The 12661-nt window shown below is 40.6% G+C and overlaps 1 protein-coding gene across 1 annotated transcript in view; it reads left to right on the plus strand.

Moving 5' to 3' along the window:
* The window catches only part of SNTG1 (syntrophin gamma 1), a 212999-nt gene that overhangs the window by 161719 nt on the left and 38619 nt on the right, over window positions 1–12661 (plus strand). The window lies entirely within an intron of this gene.

The raw sequence follows: 12661 nt of genomic DNA on the forward strand, positions 1-12661 counted from the left end.
CAGCCATCCATCACATACCGCATGTTTCTGTTCAGTTTCTAAACACCATACTAACGTGATTACCAGGTTAGTTGGTTGAGGGAAAGCACAGGCGTGTGTACAGCAAGAATCAGCAGCAGGTTGCCTGGGCTTCACTTCTGGTCCTAATAATTCCCAGCAATAAATCCCTGATAAATTACTTAGCTATATCTTTATTTCAGAATTCTCACCATTGTGTCAGGAATTATAATTATAGCTACCTTCTGGGTTGTTGGTTTGAAGAAGTAAGCTAAGAAAGGATATTTCATAAGCGCTGGACAAATGTTAGCGATTTCCGTCTCTGAATTGCTCTTGAAATGTGTGGCATCGGTCACGTCCTCCAAGGTGGGTCCTCTACTTTCATCCCATTTCGTGAATGATACGGCCTTCTGGCAAACGTAAAGGGCTAGATGTGTTTTTCCTTAGTCCAAATAAGTATTGAATGATGTGTCCCTTCCGTCCCTGGAATCAGAGGACAGTCTTTTGAGCAAGTGCTGGAAATGAAGTGACTGGACTCACGTCTCTGGGATGAGATCACTGTGACTCTTCAAGGTCACCTTTCCCTGGTGTGGTATCAGCTCTGTGACAACCACACACATCACAGAAAGAGAACTCAGGCCCCAGAGACCAAAGACAAACCTATCATTCAATGGCAGATCTCTCTGGTACCACGTCCCAAGTGGAAGCCACGCACGGACGCCTCCGTCTCGGCGGTGGGAGCCTCTGAGGAGTCATTCCCGGGACCTCTTGTTGCACAGCCAGCAGCAGAGGTGGGAACGCAAGCCTGGCTGGTTGACCCCTGGTGCTTTTCTTTCTCCACTGCCCTCCATTAGGGGACTTTCTTTGAGCATATAATCGTCTCCATCATTGAAATTCCTACAACTCACCCATCCACCTGCTTAGCTGTGCGCCAGAGGGAGGAGGGGGCAGGCATGCAGGCCACTTCTGCAGAAGGGGTGCTTGTGTAACAGGCAATTTCATCTTAAAGACTTGCTTATTCTGGGGCTTCCCTGGTGGCGCAGTGGTTAAGAATCTGCCTGCCAATGCAGGGGACACGGGTTCGAGCCCTGGTCCAGGAAGATCCCACATGCCACAGAGCAACTAAGCCCGTGCACCACAACTACTGAGCCTGTGCCCTAGAGCCCACAAGCCACAACTACTGAGCTCGTGAGCCACAACTACTGAAGCCCACGCACCTAGAGCCCGTGCTCCGCAACAAGAGAAGCCACCGCAGTGAGAAGCCCGCGCACCGCAATGAAGAGTAGCCCCCGCTCGACGCAAGTAGAGAAAGCCCGCGCGCAGCAAGGAAGACCCAACGCAGCCAAAAATAAATTAATTAATTAAATAAAATAAATTAAAACAAAAAAAAGGACTTGCTTAATCTACCGATTCGAGCACTGTGAACCCGACAGTCTTCTCCTGATGTGCTCACGTAGAATTTGCGCATCCTGTCAGGGATCCTGGTATAACCAGCTCTTAATGGGCTTTTTGGGCTTCTTGACTTGGGGACAAAAGGGTGGTGAACGAAGGCTGGTGAACACACGGTGTAAAATTACGTGATTCTGTTCCAAGCACTGCAAAGAGACTCAGTTTCCTCACCGGACTGTGAGGTGTTGCCCTTACAAGGCTCCAGAGCCAGCCCTTCTCTCTGCTGGGCGAGGCTCGAGGCCCACGCGCACTGGAAGGTAAGGGAGAGCAGGCAGAGGGGGACACGGGCAGAGGACGGCAGTCGCTCTGTCCACCACTTCTGCCCACGCCCCCCAGCCCGCCTCTCGGGCTTGTCTCCCTTTGTTCACCAGCCTCCCGTTTGACCTCTGGTCCTCGCGGGCAGCACCCCAGGCCCTGGTCACATGGAAGCAAAGGCTGCAACACAGCAGGGAGACTGAAGGCGCGTGCTCACAGCTCCACCCGGCTCGGTCCCCCTGACGGCAGATGCCCTGCAGTGGAGAGACCTCCCATCTGTGCTCGGTTTCCGTCCGAAGGACCCTAAGGACAGGATATGCACACACAGTATGATAAAATTCAACACATATTTAAGCGTCATTCTGTTTGGTTTATCTTTTCCCCTAAACTGCTGTTTTTCTGGGGAAGTGCTTTCAAATGCACAGAAGTCATAGCTAGCCATCTAAACAAAAGATAAATTGACACAGAATGTATTTATTAATTGATCTGATAATTCGGGAGCTAATACAATACATGCTGTACAATAGATCACTTGTAACGTGTAAGCTAAGATTTCATCAAATTTGATTGCAGAAATTAAACTTATTTTGGACAGAAGAGTACCTGTATGCTTTGTATTTATGCAAAATCAGTTATAAACGTCCTGTGATTGTATTTTATTTGTGTAGGAACATAAAGTGAGTCAATGAACATTATAAAGCATATAGGTTTTTAAAAGTCAGTCATGGAAAAGAATTACATACAAAAGGAGAGAGGGGTATTTTCATTCCAGCTATAAGTGATGGCTCTGAGTGGTACCGTGCTCAATTATTTTTATAATGTCTATTTTCCAACAATGTTATGTATATTAAAGCATATTTCATTAGTGTATATATGTGTGAGTGTATGCAGCATTTTATATAGTTTTAAATTATTCATTGTAATATATACTTATGTAACCACATAACCTATTTTCTATTCAACAGAAATGTATAAAAATGACAATACTCTTATTTTTGTATGCATGAAAGGAAACTTATTCTTGAAATATGTTGGGTTTTTTTGTTTTTGTTTTGCGGTACGCGGGCCTCTCACTATCGCGGCCTCTCCCGTTGCGGAGCACAGGCTCCGGACGCGCAGGTTCAGCGGCCACGGCTCACGGGCCCAGCCGCTCCGCGGCATGTGGGATCTTCCCGGACCGGGGCACGAACCCATGTCCCCTGCATGGGCAGGCGGACTCTCATCCACTGCGCCACCAGGGAAGCCCTTGAAATATGTTTTGATGGTTGTACTACTAGGTAGAAAAATGGGCGAGGACCAAAAGTGACTCAGAAGGATCCAGTACAGCTAACGACCCTTCATGGAACCTCACTTTCTTCCCAATCAATTGCCAATCGCATTGTTTTCGATGCCATTTGTACACCAATAATTATGAACCTATTCAGAGCTCTGCCCTGCATCCCACCTCATGTCTTTATTGCCAACTGGACGCTCCATGTGGGTATCTGACCCACATCTCCCCGGGGACGTGCCCCCGCTCCAGACACCCCCTCGCCGGCGGCCTGACCCACCCGCCATTCACGTCCAAGAACTCAGGCACCGACCTCCAGTCTGTCTCTCACACCTGGCACCTCAGCAGATGCATCCCACCCGTCTCCACGACGCCATCACCCTCGCGCCTCCCCGCGTTAGTCTTACCGTTTCTCACGCATCTTCCTGCCTTAAAACTTGCCCCCGTTAGAGTTCAGTTCGAAGCAAAGCAAGATCCAGAGTTTTGAGGCACCTGCAGGGGGCGTGGCCCGGACCACCACACGCGCCCGGCCCTCCACCCTCTGCACAGCCACCCGCCGCCCGCCACACTTCCTCCGTCCTGCGCTGCCTCACGGCAGCCCTCCCAGACATCCCGAATACTAGTTTACTCTCTCCCTTCATGCCTGCCCTCAAATGTCACCTCCTTGAAGAGCCCTTTCTTATCATTCTGTATAAATGGCACGGCCCCTGGGGCTGGCGCCCCCCAAAGCGCTAACAGGCTTTCCCAACATCTGACCTGTTAGGAATAAGCATTTCCTTGTTTGCTCTCTGATTTGTCTCATCCCCGCTCAAAACAAGTCTCCATGAGACAGAGGTGCTCAGTGCTTGGGCTACACACCACAGCAGTGCTTGGCACACAGCAGGCGTGCAGAACTTTCCTGGGTGAACATCAGCTGAGCACCCACCATGGGCACTGGACTGGGCCAAGATAAAATACTTTCTGAGGTGGCAGGGGGTACGTGAAGTCTTGAACACCACCCCCAAATGTTTCCACAGTTGAAAGTTATTATTATTTGTTTAAAAAGAAATATCACTAGAAAAAAGAGACGAAAAGACAGCGTCCAATTGTCCTGGATGTAAACAGCATTCAGTTTTATCCTGAGCTGTTCTTTAGAAAATGACCCAGGATCCAGGCCGGAGATGATATCATCTATATCATGAGTACTAATTGGGCAGTTTGGCCCCCAGACCTCCCCTTCATCTGCCAAAATGTGCAGGATTAATTGAACACATTTTATGAGAGGCTTGCTGGCCAGATACCACTTCTCACAATTATCTTCCCTTTTTAAATCTCCACAGACACGGCTCTCAAACAGGATCCTGGGGTACATAAACAGAGGTGTGATTTTAGGTAACACAAGGAACCCCCTTTATGTCTCATGCTAGTCAGATCCGGACGAGTCCATCCTGGCTAGCTGGTATCTTTTACTACTCGAGGGATTAGGAAAAAGTTGATAAGTTTCAGTGGAGAGATACTAAGATCATTAAATAGCTAAGGCACAGTACCCCTGAGGAAAGGTAAAATAATTCGCTTCACTTGGTTTCATAGAGAGAAAGCCAAAATGTGCTTGATAATTGTCCTCAAGGATACAAAAGGTTACTTTTTAAGAAGTGGTGACCACTTGTTTTCAATCGCATCTGAAGAGAGATTAAGAATAAATTAGTGTACGCTGCAGTGTGAGGGATCCTGTTTTCAGGAAAGGAATATTAGGTGATTGAAGAACAGTCTTCACATACCAAGTATTAAAGGCTGAGAATTAGAGTTTCATTCTTTGGAAATACTTACAGGTGGGAGTGTTTGGATTATTTCTTAAAGGCAGGACCAAATGACCAGCCACAATTCCTACTGGCCCTTTAATGTCCACATCTGTAGGAACAACTAGTACATTTCTCAGACCCCCCGCACTGGACAGCCTGTTCTCCTAAACGCCACCTGATCTTTGGATTTCAAAGCATGGATTTGAGGGGTTTTTCTTTTAGTGTGATGTAATTATCCTCAGAACTAGAATATTAGGATTGAAATCTGAAAGATGAATCTTATAACTGTTAACTAAAACCATTAATCTCAATAGGCAATATTGAAAGTCAACCCTGAATAATATTGTAAGAAATTAATGTTATTGTTTTATGTGTCTCTTGTTTGTTTGCTTTTCTGGTGCTAGTTATGCTAATTTATCGTAGTGAAGCTTCTATTGGTTTCAATAATAATGTCTTTGGGAAAATGCTGATATCAATCAATAATGAAAACTGATTAAAGGATATTAAATTAGAAATCAAAAACGCAAAGCAGATACAAGGGTAAAAGTTTCTTTTAATAATTATATTTTGTTTATATGTCATATACTTTTTAAACGCATTACCATATAAGAAAACACTTTTCCCATTGGAGGTACACAGCATTTTTCCACATGGCCTGCTTGGCTTTACTGAAACTCTTCTTTTTTTCAAGTAGGGTTTTCCCTTCTGTTTCCTGTCTAAAGCTAAATCTAGCACATATTAAGCTAGTGAAGGAGCGTAAGCCAGGCTGTGTGGATAGACTGAAACACAGGGATCCTTATCAAGGCTGTGACAGAGGGCGGGTTAGAGGACAGGGCCTCAGCTGGGTCAGTATATCCCACAGCCCCCGCCTAGAGCCCTGGACAAACAGCCTTGGCTTTGCTCAGAGATTAATGTAGTTGTGTGTGAATCAGGTAAATTCCATGCCAGATGGGACACTGCTTGGGAGAAAGTTATTCTCTTAAACTATCACTCTCTTAGGGGCCTGGTCTGGTGGATTGCATTCCAAACTCACTTTTCTGAGCCACTCCCCCCATAGATTTCTGAAACTAAGAATTCTAATCTTAGAACATGTGTTCTAATGCCAACAGTAAAAAAAATTGTGAATGGCAGGTATATATTTTTTAACATCTTTATTGGAGTATATTGCTTTATAATGGTGTGTTAGTTTCTGCTTTATAACAAAGTGAATCAGCTATACGTATACATATAGCCCCATATCCCCTCCCTCTTGCGTCTCCCTCCCACCCCTCTATGTGGTCACAAAGCACCAAGCTGATCTCCCTGTGCTATGTGGCTGCTTCCCACTAGCGATCGACTTTACATTTGGTAGTGTGTATATGTCCATGCCACTCTCTCACTTCGTCCCAGCTTACCCTTCCCCCTCCCTGTGTCCTCAAGTCCGTTCTCTACATCTGTGTATTTATTCCTGTCCTGCCCCTAAGTTCGTCAGAACTTTTTTCTTTTTTTTTTTTTGATTCCATATATATGTGTTAGCATACAGTATTTGTTTTTCTCTTTCTGACTTACTTCACTCTGTATGACAGACTCTCACTCCACCCACCTCACTACAAATAACAATTTCGTTTCTTTTTATGGTTGAGTAATATTACATTGTATATATGTGCCACATCTTCTTTATCCATTCATCTGTCGATGGACACTTAGGTTGCATCCAGGTCCTGGCTTTTGTAAAGAGAGCTGCAGTGAACATTGTGGTACATGACTCTTTATGAATTATAGTTTTCTCAGGGCATATGCCCAGTAGTGGGATTGCTGGGTCGTATGGTAGTTCTATTTTTAGTTTTTTTAAGGAACCTCCATACTGTTCTGCATAGTGGCTGTATCAATTTACAGTCCCACCGACAGTGCAAGAGGGTTCCCTTTTGCCCACACCCTCTCCAGCATTTATTGTTTGTAGATTTGTTGATGATAGCCATTCTGACTGGTGTGAGGTGATATCTCATTGTAGTTTTGATTTGCATTTCCCTAATGGTTAGTGATGCTGAGCATCCTTTCATGTGTTTGTTGGCAATCTGTATATCTTCTTTGGAGAAATGTCTATTTAGGTCTTCTGCCCATTTTTGGATTGGGTTGTTTGTTTTTTTGATATTGAGCTGAATGAGCTGCTTGTAAATTTTGGAGATTAATCCTTTGTCAGTTGCTTCACTTGCAAATATTTCTCCCATTCTGAGGGTTTTTTTTCGTCTTGTTTATGGTTTCCTTTGCTGTGCAAAAGCTTGTAAGTTTCATTAGGTCCCATTTGTTTATTTTTGTTTTTATTTCCATTTCTCTAGGAGGTGGGTCAAAAAGGATCTTGCTGTGATTTATGTCATACAGTGTTCTGCCTATGTTTTCCTCTAAGAGTTTTATAGTACCTGGCCTTACATTTAGGTCTTTCATCCATTTTGAGTTTATTTTTGTGTATGGTGTTAGGGAGTGTTCTAATTTCATTCTTTTACATGTAGCTGTCCAGTTTTCCCAGCACCACATATTGAAGATGCTGTCTTTTCTCCAGTGTATATTCTTGCCTCCTTTATCAAAGATAAGGCGACCATATGTGTGTGGGTTTATCTCTGGACTTTCTATCCTATTCCATTGATCTATATTTCTGTTTTTGTGCCAGTACCATACTGCCTTGATTACTGTAGCTTTGTAGTATAGTCTGAAGTCAGGGAGCCTGATTCCTCCTGCTCCATTTTTCTTTCTCAAGATTGCATTGGCTATTCAGGGTCTTTTGTGCTTCCATACAAATTGTGAAGTGTTTTGTTCTAGTTCTGTGAAAAATGCCATTGATAGTTTGATAGGGATTGCATTGAATCTGTAGATTGCTTTGGGTACTGTAGTCATTTTCACAATGCTGATTCTTCCAATCCAAGAATATGGTATATCTCTCCATCTGTTGGTATCATCTTTAATTTCTTTCATCAGTGTCTTATAGTTTTCTGCATACAGGCTTTTTGTCTCCTTAGGTAGGTTTATTCCTAGGTATTTTATTCTTTTTCTTGCAGTGGTAGATGGGAGTGTTTCCTTAATTTCTGTTTCATATTTTTCATCATTAGTGTATAGGAATGCAAGAGATTTCTGTCTGTTAATTTTGTATCTTGGTACTTTACCAAATTCATTGATTAATTCTAGTAGTTTTCTGGTAGCATATTTAGGATCCTTTATGTATAGTATCATGTCATCTTCAAACAGTGACAGTTTTACTTCTTGTTTTCTGATTTGGATTCCTTCTATTTCTTTTTATTCTCTGATTGCTATGGCTAAAACTTCCAAAACTATGTTGAATAATAGTGGTGAGAGTGGGCAACCTTGTCTTGTCCCTGATCTTAGTGGAAATGGTTTCAGTTTTTCACCATTGAGAACAATGTTGCCTGTGGGTTTGTTATATATGGCCTTTATTATGTGGAGGTACTTCCCTCTATGCCTACCTTCTGGAGGGCTTTTATCATAAATGGGTGTTGAATTTTGTAAAAAGCTTTTTCTGCATCTATTGAGTTGATCATGTTTTTTATTCTTCAATTTGTTAATATGGTGTATCACATTGATTGATTTGCATATGTTGAAGAATCCTTGCTTTCCTGGGATAAACCCCATTTGATCATGATATATGATCCTTTTAATGTGCTGTTGGATTCTGTTTGCTAGTATTTTGTTGAGGTTTTTTTTCATCTATGTTCATCAGTGATATTGGCCTGTAGGTTTCTTTCTTTGTGACATCTCTGTCTGGTTTTGGTATCAGGGGGATGTTAGCCTTGTAGAATGAGTTTTGGTATGTTCCTCCCTCTGCTATTTTTTGGAAGAGTTTGAGAAGGATGGGTATTAGCTCTTCGCTAAATGTTTGATAGAATTTGCCTATGAAGCCATCTGGTCCTGGACTTTTGTTTGTTGGAAGATTTTTAATCACAGTCTCAGTTTCAGTGCTTGTGATTGGTCTGTATATATTTTCTATTTCTTCCTGGTTCAGGCTTAGAAGGTTGTGCTTTTCTAAGAATGTGTCCATTTCTTCCAGGTTGTCCATTTTATTGGCATATAGTTGCTTGTAGTAATCTCTCATGATCCTTTGTATTTCTTCAGTGTCAGTTATTACTTCTCCTTTTTCATTTCTAATTCTGTTGATTTGAGTCTTATCCCTTTCTTCCTTGATGAGTCTAGCTAATAGTTTATCGATCTTGTTTATCTTATCAAAGAACCACCTTTTAGTTTTTTTGATCTTTGCTATCATTTCCTTCATTTCTTTTTCATTTATTTCTGATCTGTTCTTTATGATTTCTTCTGCTAACTTTGGGGTTTTTTGTTCTTCTTTCTCTAATTGCTTTAGGTGTAAGTTTAGGTTGTTTATTTGAGATGTTTGTCGTTTCTTGAGGTAGGATTGTATTGCTATAAACTTCCTTCTTAGAACTGCTTTTGCTGTATCCTGTAGGTTTTGGGTCTTCGTGTTTTCATCGTCATTTGTCTCTAGGTAGTTTTTGATATCCTCTTTGATTTCTTTAGTGATCTCTTGGTTATTTAGTAGGGTATTGTTTAGCTTCCATGTGTTTGTATTTTTTACAAATATTTTCCTGTAATTGATATCTAGTCTTATAGTGGTGGGGTCAAAAAAGATACTTGATATGATTTCAATTTTCTTAACTTTACCAAGGCATGATTTGTGACCCAAGATATTATCTATCCTGGAAAATGTTCCACTAGCACTTGAGAAGAAAGTGTATTCTGCTGTTTTTGGATGGAATGTCCTATAAATATCCATTAAATTCATCTTGTTTAATGTGTCATTTAAAGCTTATGTTTCCTTATTTATTTTCATTTTGGATGATCTGTCCATTGGTGAAAGTGTGGTGTTAAAGTCCCCTACAATTATTGTGTTACTGTCAATTTTCCCTTTTATGGCTGTTAGCATTTGCTTTAGGTATTGAGGTGCTCCTATCTTGGGTGCATAAATATTTACAATTGTTATATGCTCTTCTTGGATTGATCCCTTGATCATTATGTAGAGTTCTTCTTCGTCTCTTGTAATAATCTTTATTTTAAAGTCAATTTTGTCTGTTATGATAATTGCTACTCCAGCTTTCTTTTGATTTCCATTTGCATGGAATATCTTTCTCCACCCTCACTTTCAGTCTGTATGTGTCCCTAGGTCTTCAGTGGTCGCTTGTAGACAGCATATATACAGGTCTTGCTTTTGTATCCATTCAGCCAGTCTATGTCTTTTGTTTGGAGCATTTAATCCACTTACATTTAAGGTAATTATCGATATGTATGTTCCTATTACCATTTTCTTAATTGTCTTGGGTTTGTTATTGTAGGTCTTTTTTTCTCAGGTGTTTCCTGCCTAGTAAAGTTCCTTTAGCAGTTGTTGTAAAGCTGGTTTGGTGGTGCTGAATTCTCTTAGCTTTTGCTTGTCTGTAAAGGTTTTCATTTCTCTGTGGAATCTGAATGAGATCCTTGCTGGGTAGAGTAATCTTGGTTGTAGGTTTTTTCCCTTTGATCACTTTAAATATGTCCTGCCACTCCCTTCTGGCTCGCAGAGTTTCTGCTGAAAGATCAGCTGTTAACCTTATGTGGATTCCCTTATATGTTATTTGTTGCTTTTCCCTTAGGTATATATTTTTTAAACACATTTTACCTTTAATTCTAGGATCTCTGAACTTTTAGAATATGTTTCTGTTTAAGTCACTTGATCTTTGTAAGCCTTAATTTTCTCAGAAATAGAATTCATAATGGCTAATGTCTGTAAGAGCATTTTGTAGTATATGTGATGTGCTAGGACAGGATTCACATACCCGTCTGGGCACACACACATGCACACACACACACGCACACACACACACACACACACACAATGCCTAAAGAAGGGCACAAGGATCAAACTTGCCTGCATAATAAAAATTCAGACAAGCATGTTTCTTTTTCAATGTGAATACTGTTAGTTAATTTTATTAGAAAAGGAGCCTTCCTGGCTCTCTTGCTACAGCCTGTATTCCACCATAAGTGGTATCACAGGTTTGTGTGTGTTGTGTGTGTGTGTGTGTGTGTGTGTGTGTACTGGAATGTAATTTGGACCTGGAGTCTGATCCAATCCAGTTTTTTAGTAATAGTCAATATTAGTGATGGTGATATTGTGATTAATAATAATAATGTGTGAAAAAAAAATAATAATGATACTGTGTGATATTAGTGATTAATGGAGCACTTAATATACACGTCACTTTTCTAAACAATATATAAATATATCAACTAATTTCATCTTTATAAGAACTTCAGGCAGGTATATCATCCTCTTTTAAGAAATACCTGCACTGATTCTAGGAGAAGCAGAAATAAGAGGTAAAACTGACATCTGAACTTGGGCTAAGTGACTCCCAAATGATCTGGTCTGAATCACTAGGGCCAAGCAGCTTCTAAAATGGGGACCAACACATCCAAGACCTATTTCCCTCTTCAGGGAAAGGGAGATTATAGCCTATTTTCATGGATTATTGTAAAGATTAATTTAGAGACTGTATCTGAGGAATATGCTTCATGTTTTCTCTGAAATTTGCCATTATGTCCATTTATGTCAGGGATTCCAGTTTCCCAGGGAAAAGGAGCAAATTTAAAGTTTTATTCCTTCTTTTCCCCGATGAGGCAACTAAAATCCTCCAAAATGAATTGACTTACATTATACAGCGTGTTCACTTGGATTGATTGTAATTGATTTTTTAATATCTAAAGTGCCTTGAGTTTTCTTTTAAATTAATTTAAAAATAATAGTTGTAAGTATTTATTTCAGTTACTTTTTTCAGAAGTTGAAATTTTTACTTTTCAGATCCTGAGATTTACCTGTGAATATATGAGTAATAATTTAAAGGCCAGATGAGTTTGAAAATAGTTACTCTGGCAGGTATTCAGTGACATTTTACTAGAAAAGTAATTTTAATATCTTGATATCTGCCATAGCTATAAAAATGGAAATACTAACATTCATGTATATTACCTTCACCTACTTTTCATGTATTTCTATATAGCACAAAAAAGTCAAAGTTATGTAATTATTGAGTTAATATAATTTAAAATGCAAGCTATTTTTCCACATTGGTCATATTGGCTGAATAAGACATAAATATCCTTTTCTTTCTGTGATGTATGGAATCAGGTTTATAGTATTCTGAGTCATTTCCCCAACTTTCTCTTTTACAATTTTTCCTCAGTTCCTAGCTGCATCCTTTTTACCTTTTAACATCTCTGAAGTTGCTACACATCCAGATGTGTGAACACATTAGTTGAAAACTTCTAGTAAGACCAAGAAATTGCCATGTCAGTCTTTTTGACTTAATGAAATACAGTTACATAAGTAAAGGGTAAATGTGTATTGTTTAAGAAGCAATAAGATTTCTGAAACGTGTTAGACACAGTTTCTTCATATCTCATGGAGAAGAATATTCCCATGATAGTTTAAGGGTTATAGAAATCAACTCAATAAAAGAGACCATGCTTATGAAGCTCTTTCAATTTGCAAATACATTAATAAGTATTGCTTAATTTCATCATCTTCACAGCTCTGTAAGGAAAAAGAGAAATTGTGTGTTATCCATCTGTACAGTGAGGAATTGAATCTCAAGCATTCAGTGCTTTGGTAGTTACCTTGCTAGTAAGAGATGAAGCCAGAAACCCTAATTTCTATCTTATGGACATGCCTCAGTGTCAACTCAAAGAAGAAGTGATTCCGTTATAGACTTTGAGGCCTGGAGAGTGTCTGCTGTGACCATTTGAATGAAGACTTAGTGCTGTCATAGAGTGTAATCTTTGCCACTGCAGCATCCCCGCCACCCACTGGTCAGCACTGATCCAGGTGTGGCCCTGTCAGAGTGGAACTGGTGTGTGGCAGCCTGTGTAACTCCAGATTCTCATC

Source organism: Lipotes vexillifer, unplaced genomic scaffold, assembly GCF_000442215.2.
Source record: "Lipotes vexillifer unplaced genomic scaffold, Lipotes_vexillifer_v1.1 scaffold69, whole genome shotgun sequence".
NCBI lineage: Eukaryota > Metazoa > Chordata > Mammalia > Artiodactyla > Lipotidae > Lipotes > Lipotes vexillifer.